This window comes from Zootermopsis nevadensis, unplaced genomic scaffold (assembly GCF_977971745.1).
Source record: "Zootermopsis nevadensis isolate Lab colony 2312 unplaced genomic scaffold, Znev_1.0 Znev_ptg000004l, whole genome shotgun sequence".
Taxonomy (NCBI): Eukaryota; Metazoa; Arthropoda; class Insecta; order Blattodea; family Termopsidae; genus Zootermopsis; species Zootermopsis nevadensis.
Window position 1 is genome coordinate 5,589,388 of NW_028259136.1, and position 22,081 is coordinate 5,611,468.

General features: G+C 41.1%; 2 protein-coding genes across 3 annotated transcripts in view; both read left to right on the forward strand.

The window, feature by feature from the left end:
- The window catches only part of LOC110829163 (lon protease homolog 2, peroxisomal), a 121,850-nt gene that overhangs the window by 19,831 nt on the left and 79,938 nt on the right, over positions 1-22,081 (forward strand). The gene's annotated exons all lie outside the window — the stretch shown is intronic.
- The window catches only part of peb (zinc finger protein pebbled), a 138,651-nt gene continuing 120,306 nt past the window's right edge, over positions 3,737-22,081 (forward strand). For both annotated transcript variants that reach the window (XM_087342977.1, XM_087342979.1), the window contains exon 1: positions 3,737-3,912. The gene's annotated coding sequence lies outside the window, so the exon portion shown is untranslated. The remainder of the gene's footprint in view (positions 3,913-22,081) is intronic.

Consider the following 22,081-nt stretch of genomic DNA (forward strand, 5'->3'; position numbering starts at 1 on the left):
AAGAGTAGAGGATGTGGAAGGAGGCGGTCTTCGGGAAAGAGAGGTGCTAACAGTTCACCCGCGACTTTATGATCTCACAATTTATGTTGAAAAATTTGCTAATCATTAGTTATAGTACGTGTTTGAACTCTGCCGATGTACATCTGTTATTTTTTGTTGTAAGAGACAAATGGGGAGAGACAACATGACGTAGTACTTATTCCCTTCATTTGTTTTGCTCCTGCCACCGGAAAGTGTCCACGCGGCCGTGTCTGATCGAGGGGGTCTTGACCTCTGCAGCGTAAGATGTCGCTGATACTGCAGCTTGCCACGTTCTTCAGTTGTAGTGATGACTGCATCAATATACACACAGCGTGTTTCAAAATATCTGCTCCTCTACGGAAAACAGTCAGTCAGATAGATTATAGATTTGATTTCGTCGCGATCCGAATTCAGTTCAGTCCACAGCTTAACAAAGAACCTCTCTAAAATCAATTGTCATATTGTCCTCTCATCTTATTCTTTCGTCTTTAGAGTGGCCGGTTTTCAAAAGGTTTCCCTACAAAAATTGTGTTTCTTGTTGCCCTCACCCCATTTATACGAGGTGCGATCGGAAAGTTTCAAGACTGCGCCTATAAAAAACCCGTACACTTATCTCAGGTATTAAATTCATCCATCACCCTCGAAGTAGTTCCCCTGGGAGTGAACACAACGATCCCAGCGCCGCTGCCAAGCCTGGAAGCATCCCTGGAAATCTTTCTTTGTCAGCCTGTCAAGCACCATCTGCGATTCTGCCTGAATCTCTTCTATCGTCTCAAATCTCCTTCCCTTTAGCTGAATTTTTATCTTTGGGAAGAGGAAGAAGTCACACGGCGAATAAGGAGGGTGCGGGATGACGGCCATGGTGTTTGAGGCCAAAAACTGCCGAACTTTGAGGGCGGTGTGCGCTGGCGCGTTGTCATGATGCGTCGCATGTGGAGTTCTTCCTTTAGAATCAGCTGACAGGTCCCATAGCCTATCCCAACAATGTCGCACAAGTCGTTGATGGTACGACGTCGATCTTCGTAACATTTTCGGGCGTTGTGCTCGAAGATGGTCGTCCAGAACGCTCGTCATCATCGACAGAGGTTCGGCCATTTTTAAAACGTGAATGCCACACAAAAGTTTGTGCACGACCCATTGCGGACTCCCCAAATGCTTGCTTTAGCATTTCATAGGTTTCCATAGCCGTTTTGGCGAGTCTTTGGCAAAATTTGATGCACACGCCATTCCGAAATCGCAGGAGGGTCGGTGTAATGCACTACCAAAACGCCCGTAACTAAGAAACAAATGCTAATTCGATGATGCCGGCTGGCACACTGATTCACTATGAATGTAGGCCGCACCCCCTAGCGGCAGAAGCTCGTACTACATCCGGTTCGCCCTCTATTGACACAGTCTTGAAACTTTCCGATCGCACCTCGTAGGTCTAGACCATCGAAATTATCTTAATTTAACATCCCTTGACCTTTTAAAAGATATCTCATCTCGGATTAGGTGTCTCGTTTGGTTAAAAGTACCAGTAAAATGAAATATCTCGTACCATCTTTCGGAATTTCTTACACAATATTTGTGGTTTTTCAACAAAAGTACGTGCAGTCTTTTCTTTTAGCTTAGGAACCCAAACACGGAAAAGAGTTTTGAAGGAGACCTCCTTCGTGACACCATAAGCGGTACTTAGTAGTGATCTATCTGATGGCATGTTCCTGACGCTGCCATCTGCCCATGAGTGATGGCTGTCCTAACGGCCACGAGGTCGTAGCCGATCACCGATCCCATTTCCTGTAAGAAAGAGGCATGCCGTCACATACGCATGCACGCACAATATACGCAATGCTTACTCTCATCTCTCATTCAGAGCAATACCGTTCCAAGGCACTCTTCTCTCCGTGCTAAAAAGACGCGACATGTGTGTTTGTTCCGTTTTAGAACGCACGCCGTCAATAGATGAAACGATAAGCTTCTGACTCGAATTTTGGAAGTTCCCATTTCGATTCTAGAGTCTACGTGTGTTTCGTGACACTTTAGTACGAAGGCAAAGACAGAACACTGAAGCTTTCTACCCGATATTTTCTAATTCACTGTCCACACGAGTAACCAATAAGTCAAAATAAGTAGCATATTAATTGGTTTGGAACAGTTAAACGCAAAGCTAAGTAAGATTTAGGGTTTGACGGCGGTAAGTACGAACATGGCTGTCTTCTGGGTTGTAACGCCGTATGTATGGAGGCACCAAGGACATCTGAAACGCTGGTAAACTTCTATCATACTACACTGCGTTACAACCCAGAAGACAGCCATCTTCAAACACAAAAGTGGTAGAATTAACAGTTGTATAAATTCTATGACTCTCAATTTCTCACACAGTACGCCATCTTTAGCCTCAGTATTTTGAGTACCGGCACTTTGAAAAGAAAGTCTTTCGATATTCCTTCGCGATCCTACTGAAGATTCTCAGATCTTGAAATCAGGAACCACTGATCAGTCATCCTGTACTGTAATCAGAAGTGGAGAGACTTATTTCACTCTTGTTCCACACCCAACGCTGTTTCGTGCTCATGCCATTAAGGCAAGGTTCAGATGACAAAGTGTTCCACCTGTAACAATTACAAGTGTCCTGATTGAGAGGTCCACGCATCCAGATAATGAATTTGTACAATACTGTCAACTGTTTAAAACATTTGGCTTACAAATGGCAGCGTGGCTCGAATTTATGACGTCCTCAGGATTCACTCCCATATCTAGGCTTGTTAGTTCCTTAGACGAATTCCTGGTAATATGGACGAGTGGCTTTTCCGCCAGATTGTTACGTTATCTGCGATCACCTTTACAGTTCATTCTTATTTATCTTCTAAAGTTGCTATGTAGAACACGTCAGTCGGTTTTAGAAGCAGAATTACAGGTTATAAAGAATGAGAATATAATCTTATGCATTTGTGAATGTTTTCTTAAAGTTACTCAGAATTTCTAAGTGGATATTGAAAAACAAACATAAATTTGCACAAAGTGTCATAAATAACTGCAGTGATTTAAGAGATTTAGTTTCAGTGCTTCAAAAGGTAAATTTGTAGGCCTGTTTTGCACTTAATTAAGCTCCATATCATGAAGGTGTGTGGAGGAGTGGAGGTATAGCTCCACACATTCTTTAACTCGACTTTAGGTGGAAGTGAATGATCAATTGTACGACCTGGCCGCTTCACTTTCGAGGGACGGGCTTCTGGCAACCATGGGATGGGTACCGGATTCAGTTTGGACGTGGTGACGAAGATAAACACCTCCGCCGAGAACATTTTTTTAGATAAAATGTTATTCATACTTTCCGGAATCGAACCCTAGTTGTCTAGCGCAGTATTTAATCATTAGGTTACACTGATGGAGCTGCCTCCTGTGATTAATCTAAACTTATGAAATATGCGTGTCATCTGCCTTTGCATGTGTTCACGCGTGTAACTTTTCTAATTAATCCTGTTTTTAAATAGTTACAGTCAAAGAAGACTTTGGAATATTCTTCGTTTTGTTTTGTTTGTTCAGAAATTGTCGTCTTTTGTTCATTCTTTTTATCTTTTTCCATAAGTCTCTTTGGATTACGTCACTTCCTTTGGCAACTTCATAACCTGAAATTTCTCTCGCAGCCTAGCCGTTGCTGCTTGGATCATCTTTGCTATCCCGTGCTGATAGTTTAATTCTAAGAAATGAATTGGATGTCTTTCCATTTATAATCCCAGCTACAGTAGCATTTACCAATGACGCAGTGTTACGTCAGGGGGATGTGAAACAACTGAAGGTAGTGTACGCTCAGTATGGTGGCTGTTGCATTGTGTGTAAAGTTTTGTTTGTGCCGTCCATTGTAAGAAATATGGTGTATACTCAACATGTGTTTAAAATCAACGTACTGTAAGTTTTATTATTAAATTACTATAAGTATTACCGAATATAAATACGGACAGAAATTGTGGCTTCGAAGTGCTTACCTGTACGCTTGTATTGTAAACAAAAAATTGAGAAGCTACTACTCCATCATGGCCTAGAGAAGAATAGGAATTTGTAACTTTTGTTTTTGTCTTGAAGAAACAATTTTATTTGTCTCCTGATGCTATTTGTTTATGGAGAAAGGGAGAGATTGTTACTGTCTTTAATTATTTTGCCCATCACTGTTATCAACTTCGTACAAAGTTTATCCAACATTCTTCTCTCAAGGTCAAGTCCATACGTAGACGAAATTATTGGGGATAAACAATGTGGATTTCGACGTAATAAGTCAACTACTGACCATATTTTTTGTATTTGTCAGATACTAGAGCAAAAATGGGAGTACAATGAGACAGTACATCAGCTATTCATAGAATATAAGAAATCTTATGATTCAGTTAAGAGGGAAGTATTGTACACTATTCTCATTGAGCTTGATGTGCCCATGAAACTATTTAGGCTTATTAAAATGCGTTTAAACAAAATCTGCAGTAAATTCTGTCCAGGTAAATATTTGTCTGACACCTTTTTTATTTAAAATGGACTAAAACAAGATGTTTTATCACAATTTCTTCCAACTTTGCTTTAGAATATGCAATTAGAAAGGATCAAGGAGAACAGGTGGGGCTGAATGAGCTTCTGTCTCATAGGTTAACTCAACTAAAAGGAAATTTGTATCGTTTCATTTCTATTGTTTGTTATGATTTAACACTGTAATTTCACTTTTTATCAAAAATAATTTAGTAATTTAGAGGTTCTTATTCTAATACGAAATATTTTGTATAATTTAGATGCATTTAAACAGAGATAGGATGTAGGATTTGAAGTTTTCACGGCGGTGGGTCTGAAGATGGCTGTGTCCTGGGTTGCTATGCCGTGTAGTCTGGTAGAAGTTTACCGACGTTTCAGATGTCCTTGGTAACTCCATCATCAGAGCGCCCTGATGATGGAGGCAGCAAGGACCTTTGAAACGTCGGCAAGCTTCTACCAGACTACACGACGCAACAACCCTGGAGACAGCCATCTTCAGAGATACGATGTTAAATAAGTGATATATCTGCAAATGGTTTACGTCTGTATGTTCAGTACGTGATGTCATTGCACTGATTAGCGTTTGTACTGAGCGATGTTTAAAACCTGTATGAAATAACGCACGTAGAGATAGCAGGAAATTTGATGTGGTTGGGGAGGGGATCTTGTACTTAGTCGGGACTGTAGCCGGAAACCAACTCTGGCATTATCAAAGCAATAGCGCGCTGTCATCGCTGTATAAAGCGACGTATTACGAACTACTGGGGATTAACACATTCGGAAGGTTCTCGGTAAATGGCTGTCCTGACCGATGTACTTTGTGATTTCCGACTCTGGAAAGAGGCTACGATGTTTTTCCACTATATTCCTCTGGAATCATTTATAATCATTCTACAATTTCTTGTCCTATGCTTGATGTCTTCGCGTTTATCTCTAGAAAGTGACGGAGAACGGAGAAGTTTGAAATCTGCCCTCGGCCAGAAATCGAACTGGGCATCTCATGTTTGCGAGTTGGATCATTGTGTCTGTTGGAAAAATATTGTCCTACTATTTACGTGGATGGGCTGTTTTATTGCCTTAAAAGACCTCATGCTCTGAATTTGATATCATGATGTGAAATTCCAGATTCTCACATCGGTTGGTCTTGTGGGTTGTGACGTCGTGGACGTATCCCAGCGTTTAGGAAAATATGCTGTCTCTGTCTTCAGTCCTGAAGATAGAAGCAGTATTTTCATCGAAACTTTTGTATCGTTCTACAAGTTCAAAAGGTTTCGCAACCTGGAAGATCAGCATGGGATCTTTCGTAGGCATATACCAACGTTTTAGAGAAACATACTGTCTCCATCTTCTGGGTTTCTAGATTCCCCATAAAACAAACATCGACTCTTCATCGCTGTGAATACGTCGAATGATCTGATAACTTTATTACACAGTATAATAATTATCAGCCAGTCAATAAATATGTGGGATTTAGTTTGTTTAAAAAGTTGTCAGTGGAACCAAGGTTCCGGAGAATTTGGCGTAAATACGTCTATACGGAAAGGAAGTTTATATATTGGCTTTATTCCTAATATTTCCTTTATAAATGCTTTACAATTGAGTAAAGTTTGATTAAGACATTGCTTATTTAACTTGAATTAGTTACGCTTAAGATGGGTCTGTGGTAGCTGAATGTAATGTAATGAAATGTTTTATAGGTAACAACAATGCCGAGTAAACAGATGACGTTTCCTAGGTAACCAGGTTACACTTTTTCGTTCCCCTTTTTTGCCGAATGACCCTTCAATATAGACGTATTTGCGTCAGAAAATGAAACCGTGGGCTGACCTTGAATCACCCTTTCACTGCTAAAAATCGTTCACCTCTGTTTTTGTGTCGTGAGAGTCCTCTGAAGCACTCAGGTGAGGAACGTTCTATATGCCTTGTGCGTCAACGCGTTGATACTGCTGGCAGAACATGGCATCCGAAGGGATGCACATCGTACACTGTCATTGCCACAGAGCGAGAGACAAACTTATCGCTTAACGTCGAGCGCTACCAGCATGTGTCGTTGTAGTTTCCGTTGTCTCTCATGGAGGAGAAGAAGAAGAAGAAGAAGAAAACATGGTTTTGCCATTTGCCATATCCGTTTTGTTGATAATTGCTTGTGGCGAGGCGGTTACCTTAGGCATTGAGTTTAGTATCACGGAAGGAGAGAGTAGAATGTTCTGTTGGGCAGTTTTTACACGTTCGGACAGACTCGTTTTATTTTGTTGTGACGGACAGCCTTAACTATGCTTAAGACAAAGCGGATTTTTTGATATTTGATGTTCGATTTGTCGTTCTGGGTTGTCACGTCGTGTAGACTCGTAGGTAGATATCAGTGTTACAAAGAAACGTAATATCTCCAGCGGCTATATGAATCGAGGTTTCTCGCTGGTGTTCTCGTTCTCTTCAGGAAAGTGCTAGGATAGAACCTTAAGGTAGATTACAACCGCTTCCTTCCAGATCCTTCCAGTTCTTTATTCAGTGATAATCCTATTTCAACACTGTTTAACCTGGGTTATTTAAAGCTTTGCGTAATTTCCAGTTGTGCAGATTCCAAGGTCCGTTGAAATAGATCCTCCAAGTACTCTGGTATCTCTTGATGATAATCCTTCCTTAGGTCACCTCTTCATTTAAATGGGCAGGCACGTATTACGTTACAGTGCCTGGTTTCCATCTGGTGAATTAACAGTTTGTGTGAAGAAGGCTGTCTTCTGGATTGTATCGCCGTGTAGTCTGATAGAAGATATCCGTCTTCTGGGTTATTGCGCTGTGTAGTCTGGTCGATGTTAACCAACGTTTCAGAGGTCATACTGCCTCTGAAACGTTGGTTAACATCGACCAGACTACACAGCGCAATAACCCAGAAGACGGATATCTTCATACTCACCGCTGTGAGAACCTCAAGTCTTACAGTCTGATAGAAGTTTACAGGCGTTTTAGAGGTCTTTGCTGCCTCCATCATCGCTTTTATGATAAAGGCAGAAAGTACCTCTGAAACGTCGGTAAACTTCTACCAGACTACACGGCGCTACAACCCAGAAGACAGTCATATTCAGGAATGGTTCGATCTGCCCCATCTAACAGAGTAGGCGTCTCCGCCTGTATCTGATGAAGTTCTGTAATTTTCGAAAAGTTGTCATTTATTAGACGTTTAAATAAGTTTTAACAGATGATGGCTAAAGTCCAAAGCCAGGAAGTTAGTAAAAATAATGCCATCGCGAAGACGTTCGGAGGACAGTCGTCATGTTTTAGTCCCGTCTTCGTGTTTCGAGCTGTAGCCAGCCACTGTGCAACTTAAATGGCTGTTCGCCACCCAACCATCCTGTGGTCTCGGTGTTTATACAGAAGTGTGTGAGCTGCCAACGCTGTCTCGCTCTTCGGTCGCGCGAAACAATTGGTGACAGTCCGAGGAACGCCAAGTCACGCGACCCGAGTGAAGTATCGATTGTCGTGACGTCACGTAGTGGAACACCACGCTGTAATAAAAAGCAGTACAGCTTCTTCATAACGGAGATTCCAGGAGCAAATCCAAGCAACAGTGGACTATGGCAGGGTTGGGTGTTCACAGAAATTAAATATCACGTTGTATGTTCTCAAGTTTGATAGTGGTTGGAGTTGGGGGGGGGGGGGGGTTGTGATTACTGTCGTTTGTACACCCGAGGAAAAAGTTCCTGGTACTATCTAATATGCCCTGTAAGTTGCGTTGTGCATCCGGCCTCGTGGAGTTTCGTAATAAACTGTTATATACTGTGTAAGCTTGTTTAATATGTTCTGTGTGCAGTGGCGGAGCGTGATTTCAGACGTTTCGACCAAAAACTCGTGCCGGGGGTCGGGGTCGAGACAATTTTCACAGTCCAGTACTTACGAGTATCGAACTTTGTCTTGCGTGATGCAAAATCTAAAGTACATCACGGCACACGTGCGTAACAAAGGCTACACAATTCAAATCGCGAGATGCAGCATGAAAGCAAATTGTATGTTAGCAGTCGTGGTTTGGCTAACATCTTTGGGTGGAATGTCGTGCACCCCTTAAGCCTCTCCTTGTCATATCTCTTCTAAGTACGGTGAGCGTAAGCCTGAACGAGGTGGTTAACATTGCGTTTTATCTGATCGGTTCTTCTGTGTTCCACTGAAAAAGAAAGTAAGACCTTTTATTTTTCGTTTTTCAAAGTGTTAGCCTGGCTGGTTCTCAGCCCCTGATGTTCGTAGGTGGTAAATATATTTACCACTGTACGTGAAGGGGTTAAGGATGTAGAAAATCATCGCATTAGTGGAGATGCATACTCAAAGCGGACTGAGCGGCTAGAAGTGGGCCTGTAAATATAAACACACTGTAGACTGAGGAATTCCGGTCGACTTTCTGTTATTAACTCAGTTTCTTGTACCGCTCTTACACTGACTGGGAGTAAGTGGGTTCCGAGTGGTTCCTAACAAGGCGAACAGAGTTCTGGCCGTCGCACTATGAGGATGTGCGTATAACTGTTGATTAGTTCCACCACAGAATGAGATTGTTTTTATTTGTCACGAGACGCGTGGATTCACGACAGTAGCTGGTTTTTGGCCAAGGGATCCTTTTCCATAGAAATGGTCCCTGTAACGTAGCAACTGAAATGATAAGACAGATTCCAGGCTCTCACTGCGGGGAGTATGAAATGACTTGTCTTCTGGGTTATTAAGCCGTGTAGTCTGGTAGAAGTTTACCGACGTTTAAAGGTGCTTACTACATCTATCATCAGGGCGATGACGCCCTGAGAAGCAAGCACCGCTTAAACGTCGGTAAACTTCTACCATATTAACCACATTTTTTGACAGGCAGTGGGCGTTCTGTGAATGATAACAGTGATAAACACCCTAGAAATGTGCAGGACAGGCACAAATGTCATCGAATCGTAGTCAAAACCGCTTCTGTGGCACCAGAACATCTTAGATTTCGAGGCCACAGGAATGGTTACGGGCTAACGAACACACAAACAGAATGACGAACGGAGGAAATGTTATTTAGTGAAAGATTGTGTACTCGTAAGAATCTCGAATTTTAATAGTCAATTAAGAAGTCTCTTTAACTGTTAGGACTTTATCGTGTGTTGGAGCCTTCACAGAGATGCAATCTTATCGTCAACAACAAGAGATGAGAAATTAAAAAAAAAGAAATTCTCAGCCTTCTACAGAAAAGTATGAGGAGAGGAGAATGAATTTAGATAATAAATGGCATATAACGGTACGCGGTGGTTGTGATGGTAATAATAGAATCTCGGAACGAGTTCTGCTTTCCGCAGAACGGATTTATGCCGCTGTTGTTCTAAATTAGACGTTGTCCAAAGAATATATGGCCCAAAGACTAGACATGATAATGACACCACTTGCGTGCAAGAAACTTGATCTTTTTAAATCATGTTGGAGTTGGTTACGCATGTACCTCGTGGTAGTCAGCAGGTCTGGAGCAAAAGAATTAATTAAAATTATTATTATTATTATTATATATCTACGCCAGTTATCAGCAACGAAGCCATTCTCCGAGTAAACGCAGACTGCTCTGATCGTCTACGCTGGTCCAAACTTACCCACCGTTAAAATAATTGTTTGGATACGGTGGCTATTCTAGAGCAAATCTAGCTGCAGTTACTTACTCCAGCTGGAGTTCTCTAGGTTCGCGAGTACACTGAAGCAAATATTGCGCTCTAGAAAGAAAGAGAGTGACTCTGCGTTGAGCATTGTGGAATGACTGCAGTTAGATTAATGTAGAAGGTCTGTACACGACGACTAGAAGGCCCATAGTTCGTATCTCTGACGGGGAAAGTGTATAAAAAGGGAAATTATGGGTTGGAATCTGAAGAGGGCAACGGAAAATTATTAAGAGAGCTGAAGAGTGGGTTTGTCAAGAAATTTGCCTCATCTTCCGTACTCTAGTTTGAAATTTTGTTTTTGTTGTACTGAAGGGTTTAAGTTTTTGTTACAAATAAAAGCACTCCATTTATAAAAAGTACATATATTAAAATATATTTCTGCATACACTCGAAGCTTTCAGTTACGATAACTTTTCATGACGAACATTTTCTTTATACGTTGTTTTTGTTTTTGAAATAATGTGTCGTCTATTTGCTTGTACTGTTCATATTTTGTATTGCTGCTGCATTTTAATTCTCATTTCATATTTTATAATTTATTCTGTTTTCTTGTCATTTGAAGTGCTTCTCTTTTTGGAAAAATACTTACTCCTGATACTATGTTTATTTGCTATACTTTAGAGTCCCATTTGGCAACTGCGAGGGAGTGAGAATTTCTGGAAATATGCCCTGCGATCGTGACGTGTCTTAAGGATGCCGTCTATGTTAATTTCTTTGCTTGTTATTGACGCACAAGGTCTTGCTTATAAAGTCTCTCCCGTTACTGGACAAGATAGCACTAATCTGTTTTTGACTTAAACTAATACGTATAAAAGTATGCTTAAGTCCATGTATTTCAACCATTTTCATAGCTGACGTAACAGAAGCTATCTCAAGGCCCGACAGTTGAGCAGTACTACAAATTTATGAGTCGTAACCTATATATTTATGTTTGGATGGAGCGTTCATTTTAATCGTGGTAGCCCGGCTAATACTTAAAAAAATGTATTCTGTCTTTTGTTGTTTGGTACTCCATACAGACCGCCACGGTGGTCTAGCGGTTAGAACGCTGGCCTTGTAATCCTGGGGTCGATTACCGGCGGTGCTCAAATTTATAACTTGTGTTGGGCAAGGCCGTGGTCTAGGCAACACGGAGTTTTCCTCCGGGGGCTTCCCCGGTTTCTCCGTGGCATCCCAACAATTACTCCATTCACACACAGAAGAAGGCAATGGCAAACCACTTCTGGATCATCTGCCAAGAACGTATATGAACAGGTCCCAGTCCGAGAAAAAGATGGAAGGATCCTGTTCATATGGACCTGTCGTCAGACAGAACACTAAATAATAATACTCCATACACTGGATAAACCGCATCGTTAGCCAGCCATAGCCAGTCAGGCGTTGTTAGCCAGAGCGTAGAGGGCTAACATGGTTAACATGAACGATCCACCCCGGAATGTAAGCCCTGCAGATGGAGACAGTGTGTCTTTCTGAAACGTTGGCATCTACCCGTAATTTCTTACCCAGATGAACACGGGAATCTCGCATTGCGTGAGGATGTTTGTTTAGATCCGCTGCATGGAACTCTTGCATCAAGGTAGCTTGCCTTTCACATGGAGTTGGACGTAGTCGCGTAATAAGAATAAAGAAGTTTCTGTGAACTTGAATCACTGGCCGGATGTGGCTTTTTGGATGCAAGCGAGAGATTCATCTGCACGTCACACAGACAAACAAACCGTGGGACATCGAACAGCGTTGTTATTATAACAGAACAAGTATATATTTCTTAACCGGACGAAACAATTCTAATTATTCTTTCCTTGGCGTGATTTTTCATCGACTTTGCTTAATACCCGCAGAAAATATGAATATTGATAGCATTTGATGCTGTTTTAATAATTTGGGGGCTTAATGCGTTGCGACGCTCCGGTGATATGGAAGTAATTTTTAGGCAGTGCGGATTTAGGACGCTTTCCCACTACATATGTGTAAGTTACACCGGTTGCTTAGCAACCAGGCGCACTTGTAGTCACAGATTAATTTAGTGTGTGATTTTCGGGAGCGGGAAACGAATCATGGTTGGCGCAGACGCAGTGAAACGTGTTGTGGTTGGTTGAATTCAGAAGACTGGTGGGAGGGACAATGTGAAGACTGCACAGCATCCCTGGACCAAAATGGTGGATGGGTTATCTCTCTTACTCTAGCAGGTACTTCCTGTGTATTGTGTGCTTTGTTTTTTATCGGCTTATAACAAAGAACAGACGCGTAAAAACTGTCGTTTCGGGTTGAGTTATCTCAGGATGGAAGAAAAGTACCTGCGTGCTGCAGTCTTGCAGGAGAATTACGTAAGCAGGAGTCACTACTAGCCCTCCTTTTTTTGTGTGTGTGAGAGAGGCGACTAGAAGCTTCTCACTTTTGGAACCGCCGTATCAATCTAGCAATAAAAAGTTGCGAATTTAAATTTTAAGATTACATACGAATTCCTCAGCTTCTGCGACATTTCGGAGGAGCATATTGCGCCCAATTTGACGACTGACGTTTGTCTAAATTGGTTACTTCTTCTCGATAATGATATCTAGCGACTTGGGTTTTTTTAGTACCACCACGGAAATATGCTGTAAATTATTTTATTTTTATTGTATTTATCAACACCATAATTTATAACACTACAGACTGATATCTGCAATAAATAGATTTTTTTAGTCTTCGTCAGAAAAATGTTTACCCTTTAAAATGTAACACCTGCTTTAACTTTAAGTAACACTGTATTTTGCCCACATAGTGTATTTTTGGGATTCGTGGTTTCTTTCAAAACTAACAGCTGTTCTTTCCTTAAACATTGTTAACCGGTTGGTTTGTGTAACGGTTAAGTGTTGTTTTCTTTGCGGTACGGACTGAATTATTACTTACTGTTTATCCGAGCTTCAGTTTCGTATCGTTAGTGGAGTGAATTTGTATTTGTGTTCAAAATTCTTACCTTTCAGAGACTTTACCCGATGTCCTAGAGGAGCATGGGTTTTGCTTTGACGAGATGATGTGCGTTCTGCGTGAGAGCAATCTTGGTTGTCAGCCGTAGGTTTTGACGGAATTGGGGGACGGGAAACTGAAGACGTGTGCGTTCCTCTGGCCCGATGCTCGAAACTTCCGCATCGGTAGCCACTCAGGTCACGCGCCGCACGACCCTCGCATTCCCGTGCCTGGAATAGCGAAAACTCGCGTCTGTCAATGCCCTGGGCACACAACGTAACGTGCAAGCGGGAGGACAGAGGTTCGCTGTTCCACCCCGTCGTCCCACACGCTGCCCGCCCCTGCTTCGTATTCGGGAAGCCCACATTTCCTTAAGGTCTTTATCATCGCAGCGACCACAGCCCGTGATGTGGCGTAAAGAACGCCTCTAGAGTGTCAGTATTCCCTCGTTTACGTCAAATACCCCGGAGTCGGTCTGGGTGCGGTGCTGAAGAGAAACATTTCTGCCCCTGCCGGGAATTAAACCACAGAAGTTCGATCCGTAGTCTGACCGCTATCGATTCTGTACGAATTAATTGAATAATACGACAGTTTAAGAGCATTTGTTTTGGTGTCGTTCTGCTTTGAAAACCGCATAAATCGGAGGTCGATTCGAAAGGGAATGGGGTGAGATTTTTGCGTGGCTGTGAGCTTCAGATCCCCATCACAGATGCAGCAGGCTGGCTACGTGGTGTCGGATAAACCGAGACGAATTATGACGCAAGACAGGTAGCGATATAACGGATCGCTTACACTCACTGGAGGCGAGGTCCATAACGAACTAATCGGGCCTTACTTCCTGCAGACAGACAGACAGACAGAGAAATTTTGTGGTGACTTGCCCTCGTATAGAACCGCATGCCCTTATAAGTATGAAGAAGTTTGTGGAGTACGTTCTTATTTCCTAAGAAAATATACGACGGGACTTGATGATTTTATCACAGTAACGTTCATAAGTATTTCAACACCACTATTTATTTTCTTCAAAATGCGTTAATGTCTCAGTGCCCACTTGCAATGGCCATACGCTCACTAACGTGTGGTTGTATAAATTGTTTAACATTATATGTCATATAACATCTAAAATAATGTTTATTGGACTATAAAAGTCTAATATTAAAAATATTTAAAGGCTATTAAAATGAAACAAATTTGGACCTTAAAACAATTGTCGTAAATATTTTACAATTTTTTTTCATTTGTATTATTATTATATTCTATAGTTTTGTTACTGTTAGTGCTGGAAGTAGCTGTTAAAATCATTTAAAATTAAATTGGTAATTCTATAATTTTTGACCGAAGTGTGCAAAAAAACGTTCGCAGGTAAATAAGTAACTGTGAAAAATGTTTATTTTACTATTTGCAATAAAATGAATAGGCTTAATAATACACATCGCGGAAATTAATTAAATTAAAGATAAGACGTACGATGAAGATGATTGTGTTACGGGATGTAGCGCCGTTTAGTTAAAAAAGATACTGACCGACGTTTCAGAGGGTACTGCGTGTGTCATCAAGGCGACGTTCGAGAATACGACCGTTTTCGCACTTCTCGCCTTTAGAATCTGAATTCTGACGTCACTACTGATCAGAAAGGGGCACTCGCCACTGGTTTTCAGGCGAAGAGTGACGGTGTGTCATTTTCTCTTATTATTATTTTTTTTCCCCATGAGGATGATTTTTTTCTAGAATCTGGTCGCTTTGTAGCGTTGCTATAAGTGAAATGTGACAAAATTATTTGATTGATTGGTTATTTAAATTAATTTGTATGCGGTTTACTATGTCCCGTGCTGTACGCCCGATTGACTGTAGTGAAGAATTTGTACGTGAGCAATTATTAGAAAGTCAGTCTCTTTGTCTTTCAAATTCCTTCCATAAAATTTTTTGAGATGCGTATCTTTTCCATGTTTGTATTGTATAGGAATTTCTATTCTCTAATAAACAAACATAAATGAAAGAGGCTTGTCATTAGTTTATATTCTATAGAGACCATAATTTTAAATTAATGCGTGTATAATGTTTATGGGAGGCGCTTTTAGGTATTTGGTAACAACGTTTTGTTGGGGATTAATATGGACCTTAGGGAGATAAGAATCGATGGAGCAAACTGGATGCAGCTAGCTCAGGGTAGAGTCCGGAGGCGGGCTTTCGTGAACACGGTGATGAACCTTCGGGTTCTATAAAGAAAATGGGCTTTTCTTTGATAAGCCAAGTATACAATCGATTTTTCAAAGAATTTCTTGCTCCGTACAGTCAGTGAGTGATAATTTTGTTGGCAAGTGTTTTTAAAAAAACAGAGACGAGGAAAATGTAGGGGCAATATTAAAATATTTGGTGTAGAAATAGGGATTTTATGATCTTGACGAGGTAAACATAAGCCAGGATCTGGTAGATTTGGTATCATTGGCGTTTAGCGTCAGGTTTTGTTACAACAGATTTATTTTCTAGTCTGGTCGCATTTTAAAGTCGTGTGCATTTCTCGCTACTTATAAGCAAATTTCTTACAGAAACAAAGGACAGCTATGAATTTGATACACTTCAACTGAATGTCTGTATCCTTACGAAGGAAAACTAAAATGATCAGGAATTACAGAAAACAAAGTTGGTAATGACAATAATTTGAGCGGTGGGGCTGGCGTGTGCCTTCCCACCCACTGCAGAGGTCCATGTCACTTCCTATGTAATTTCCAGCAGCCATAACTAAGCAGTGTGCTAAAGTACGTCAAAGTAGTGATTATTGATCTCTCAAAAGTGTCATGCTCCGTTGATACAGTCTTCTCTAGTTAAGTACCGTTCAAATTCCTCCCCATACAGTGGTTCACAATAACACTTAGCGTAAGTTGTCTCGGTTTTTGGCTCACTTCGTAGAGCCCCGTCCACAACAGGAATGAATATTAGTTGTGACTGATAAGCCGGGAGGCATGTAGAAGGAAGTGGTTGTGGCCCATTTCAAAGTTTTGTCTTCTAAGATGTTCCGCCGAGTAGTCTGATAGAAACTGACCGACGTTCCAGGGAAGCCCTGATATTAGAGGAAGTAAGCATCTCTGAAACGTCGGTCATTTTAAACCAGACTACACGGCACAACATACAATGCATGCTTTTACCAGCAAACATATCTGATAGAACCAACATTTAATTTTGATTTATCTCTTCACCGAGTCAAATGTGTTGCTTCGCCTGTTTGTTTTGTAGGTTTTTTCATGTTTTGTTTACGGATAATTCCCTTTCTGATTTCATGGATGAAACGCTCTTAACCTGCTCTGCCTTACAATCAGTTCTCATGTAGAAAATCTATTCGTTTCGTTATATTGGATATCAGTTAAATACTAAAGGCCTTTCCCACCAATAGAGAACTTGGAAAAAAGCAGATAAATAGTCTTAATCATATTTTATGCAAATTTTTCTTGTTGTTTTGTAGTATTTCAAGACAATTATGCGAGAAAGTTTCTTTATTTTCTAGAATCAAAGACACGATAAGCTCTTACGTAAACCCAAAGGCGTCTGAAGTAATCTGTTGATAGGAAACGTAAAATGTTACAATATTCCTGTTAGAGGCAGGCTGCTCTCTCTTCCTGGAAGGAAACTAAATAGACCGTTGAAAAATATAGAAATGTGGCCCCTGCGTGATTGCAAATGAATGCCCGTGTCGTTTTGCTGACGTTGAGTCAGCATGTTAATTGTGTCTGGTGCCCTTTCGTCTAAACGGCGTGCGAAACTCTGTGGTGGTCTTCGATGTATTATGCGGCCCTACCTAGTTATCAAATTATACGAAATATGCGTATGTAGAAAATTAAGTTTTTAATAATTTTTAAGTTTCAAATGCGTGCTAAATAGTTTATGTGTACCGTTGTTTCACGTTTCAATCAGACTGGAAATATGCTTCAATTGAATTAATACTTTGGTGTGCTTGTAGGGAAAATAGGAGAACGAATTATCCATGCCTTAAACTTAACCCTAAGCTTGGAATTGGTGAAAGTAAGTGGTTAGCATTTTCCTTATCCGTGTAATGTCCCCCCGGAATAGTTACCTTTTTTTTTAAACACGCTCTTAGAAGACAATAAGTTTCACTTGTCTCTTCTAACGTACAACTGACAGAGTTATTTCAAAGAGTCTTGGGTTTTATTCATGACTTCAAACCTATATTTTTATTCGAAATGTGAACAGTTTTTGTGGGCTAACTTGGCTTGCTCAATTACCATTAGGTTCACACATTATTGTTGTAATTATTATTATTATTATTATTATTATTATGTGTTTTCGGGAGGTCCCGGGTTCAAATCTTGGTCCGGGGAGACCGGCTATCATGACTGAGGTTTCCCGCGGCTTTTCTCAGTTACTCCAGGCAAATGTGGAATAGTAATTACAAGTAGGCCACGACTTCTTCCTTCTACATCATTTCTTATTCATTACTCACTGTTGTCCCTTCATCCGACGCGTAAATATTCTACATACTGAAAGCGTCGTTTAATAATATGTCGATAACAAATTGCGTTTCTGTTGCTAATGTAATATGCAGGAATATTAACACATTTGGACAGTGGCCAGCACACTTTTTATTTCACTGAAGAGGATGTGAGAAAAGTATTTAACGAATCTCACAAAAACGGGTTTTAAGGACGTAAACTGGATCATTTATGTTCATTGGCGAGCTTTGATCTCACTTGGTTGTTTAGTGAGTAAGGTTACTTTTACTGAGTACAGTGCGTTATGTTAAGTTTGCAGTGAACCGACCTGGTTTGTTTGCTGGGTCATGGGGAGGTCAGTAGCAGTGGGACGGTCGCGGACGACAATAATGTCGCTAAATTAAAGAGCTTCTGCTCCGGGTTCCTGGAAGAGTCAGATCATTGCCTCTGAACCTTCTTAACTTGTGTCCTACATCAGTTTATTTTTCTGCTGTCAACTTTATTCAAGGAAGTGCGTCTTTTCTCCTTATTTTTTTTTAAAACAAAGCTACTGGCCGATTTGAAATGTGGTCTAACAACAGACATTATTACCTACACACCCCTGGCTTTCAATATCAATCACCCAACATGAGATACGAGGTGCGATCGGAAAGTTTCTAGACTGCGCCTATAAAAACCCGTACACTTATCTCAGGTATTAAATTCATCCATCACCCTCGAAGTAGTTCCCCTGGGAGTAAACACAACGATCCCAGCGCCGCTGCCAAGCCTGCAAGCATCCCTGGAAATCTTTCTTTGTCAGCCTGTCAAGCACCATCTGCGATTCTGCCTGAATCTCTTCTATCGTCTCAAATCTCCTTCCCTTTAGCTGAATTTTCATCTTTGAGAAGAGGAAGAAGTCACACGGAGCTAAATCCGGCGATCCGGCAAGATCTTTGAGCTCCTGACAAACGAGAAGTCGATTCTGCTTCTGGTCCTCAGACAGGATGCGTCGCATGTGGAGTTCTTCCTTTAGAATCAGCTGACAGGTCCCATAGCCTATCCCAACAATGTCGCACAAGTCGTTGATGGTACGACGTCGATCTTCGTGAATGGCCTGCCGAATCTTCGTAACATTTTCGGGCGTTGTGCTCGAAGATGGTCGTCCAGAACGCTCGTCATCATCGACAGAGGTTCGGCCATTTTTGAAACGTGAATGCACGACCCATTGCCGACTCCCCAAATGCTTGCTTTAGCATTTCATAGGTTTCCGTAGCCGTTTTGGCGAGTCTTTGGCAAAATTTGATGCACACGCCATTCCGAAATCGCAGGAGGGTCGGTGTAATGCACTACCAAAACGCCCGTAACTAAGAAACAAATGCTAATTCGATGATGCCGGCTGGCACACTGATTCATTATGAATGTAGGCCGCACCCCCTAGCGGCAGAAGCTCGTACTACATCCGGTTCGCCCTCTATTGACACAGTCTTGAAACTTTCCGATCGCACCTCGTATCTTCATTTGGGACTTCAGTGAGATGGTATTAATGTATTTGGCGGAAGAATCGGACTCTCCTCCCGTCATATCAGGCCGTTCGTTTCACGGTTACGCTGTCTAGAAAACACACTGCAGTTACTGTAAAATTTTTACAACCTAAAACGTTTTGACAGGTTTAGGCTTGAACCGATATTCAACATCGTGCGTGCGCGCGCAGTGTTTATTCTTGTTGGGTAAGATCGGAGATCAACAGTCAGTCTCGCTTCATTGGGTCGTGGCGGGTCCGTACCGCGCCATCTCAGAGCAGGGCTCGCAAATAAAAGCAGAAGAGATCTTCGTTTCTAGTTTCGAGTAGCGAAAAGAGAGCTAATTATTATGTGAAAAGAAATTTGCAGAGTAAGCACGCTGTACAAGAAAGGATCCATTTTTTTTATTTGTATGGCAACTACAAGATGCGTCATGGCATAAATAAAAGTTATCTCGCAAATTGTCACCGCTTTTAGGGAAAGCACAGTTCTGTAATAAAAAGGACAATGTGATATCGTAGAGCTTGAAACGTTTCCTGGTTAGAAGACTTTTTGACAGTGTTAAGTGGGGAGTAAGAAGGAAAAGATATGAAATGAAAAAAGGGTGTAGATTTGCATTGTTCCATCCTTCGTTGTTCTTCGTGTTTGATTTATTCTAATTTGCAAACCAGATTTTGACATAACTCGTCAGCAGTTGAAATATTGCACTCGACCCATCACTGTAATAAATTCTACAGTTTCTAAGTAAACCCATTAGCAGTCTGCGTGTATTAGACACTTAAGTTTCTAACGACATTAAATATGACTATTATGAAAAGATATCTCGAAATAGCGAAAAGAAACACCCTCAATCCAACAGCTTAAGAAACGGAACCCTGGTGCAACATACTGTATTTATACGGGAGAGGCCACGGCTGGAATAGCTCCTGTTAATAGTAATGTGGCCCCCGAATGTTATAAATCGCATTTCTCATTGTATGTTGAAATAACATGGGTAATCATAATGCTTATAATGGTTTATATCTTAATTGCGTCATGCTTGTGTTCTTCAATATAATCAATTTTATTCACCGTCTTTACACAAGCTTATATATTGTTAAAATCACATAAAATTATAACATTTAAAATGTAACAATATCAAATGAAGAAATGTTATAATTTTATGTGATTTTAACAATATATAAGCTTGTGTAAAGACGGTGAATAAAATTGCTTATAATGGTATTTCTGTGTTGTGACGACCTGAAGATGGAGGTTTTATTTTCCACCGAAACGCTGATACCCACCTGCATGTTCTCACGGCGTGACAATCAGCCCTGAAGACAGTGGCTTTATGTTTCTTCGAAACGTTTGTACCCCTATGGGTCCCACGTCCAGGCCAGCTGTTCGATCTAGCCCATACGCAGTGGTCACTCATCTGTGTCTGGTGCGGAGATTAAGAATGCGTCTTTTTGGTCACAGGAAAAACTTTACTTTGAATGTATACGATATCCATAATTGAAACGAAGTAAAAACAAGTGACGCTGGTGTGAGACTTATGCCGATTATGCATTGGGAAGGAAGATAAACGCTCAAGTCATAAAACAGTTTTCTCACAGACGCCATTTCTCTCTCGTCCAACGAGGATCTCTCAACAAATTGTCACTCCCGCCAATTGTGCCAAGATATATGAACCATATACTGGTCACTTTACGCATGCAGACAGTCTTTGTTTCGTAAGGTTAACAGTTAAACCCACATGTTGTAGAAAACAACTCGCTGCATGGAAACACATTCATTTCCTTGGTTATTGGACAGAGGTGGACCGTAAAAATGAGAAACTAGGGTGCTCGCCCTTTGGTGGTTTTTAAATGAAAAGTCGGTAAAAGTTATTGACCCTCGGACTGAAGGGGTGAAACGCCTGGAGCAAGGCTAATAGGCAACAGAGTTTTGTGAGGAATGCATTTTGTTGTGAGTTCTGTCGAAAAAAACAACACAAAACGACAAATTTACCTGTTGTTTTTTATGGATATGAAATTTGATCTCCAGAATTGAATTAGTCTGTTCTGAGCAGTTCTGACTGGAGAGAATCTCATAACGAGGATGCCCACAATTTGTACTGTTCGCCAGATATTATTAAGATAAATCAAGGATAATGAGATGGGCGGGGCATGTAGAATGCATGGCCGACATATAAACAAGAGCAACATTTTTGGCTTTTAAGCCAGAAGAGAATGAAGTGGATTGGATTCAGCCGGCTCACGGTATCGACCGATAGCGGGCTCTTGTAAACACGATAAAAGATGGGGAATATTTTCCTAGTCACGTGACTATCAGTTTATCATGTAGGAGTCTGTTCCATGGAGTTATTTGTTCAGTTGTGAAGTAATATTGGCAGTAAAATAAGAAAACATAATTTCAGCTTCCATGACGTCATGTTTTGTACGATACAGCTGTCTCAAATATTTGTGGTCGCGAGTTCTTGCCCTGTTCAAAACCCGGACCTGGTGGTGCAGTCAACTTGGCTGGTTGTTCCCTAATTTTAGGGGAACTACCGGGATAAAGGTAAAGGCGACGAGAGGTTGAAGCTGATCATTCAGGCGCGTCTAGTGTCAAGGTGGCCTCTAGGTGAGGAACAAGAGTACGAAACTTAGACCGAAGTCTTGTATCCGGTAATAATTTACCGAAGCAGGGTTTCAGAGTTCTTCGAATTACTGAGAAGTTCGTATGGTTCGGTTCTGTAGTGCGTTGCTGTCTTCAGGTGGACCCTGAAATTCAATAATTTGTTGCGCAGGGCCCGACTCGCGCGGTTGCAAGGGGTCTGGCCGTGAATGAATGCACCGGTCGCGGTTGGCTGGCATTTCACAAGTCGATGCAGTCTGTGAGTTTGCTATCGATACATTTTAATGGATGAAGTATTTGGGCAACAACTATAAGAAGTCGAATTCATTATGAAATAAAGAGAAGATTGAATTAGAAGTTACTTGCTATTATTCAGTCCAGAATTTTATCTTACTTTGTTCTACCCAAAATACGAAAAATA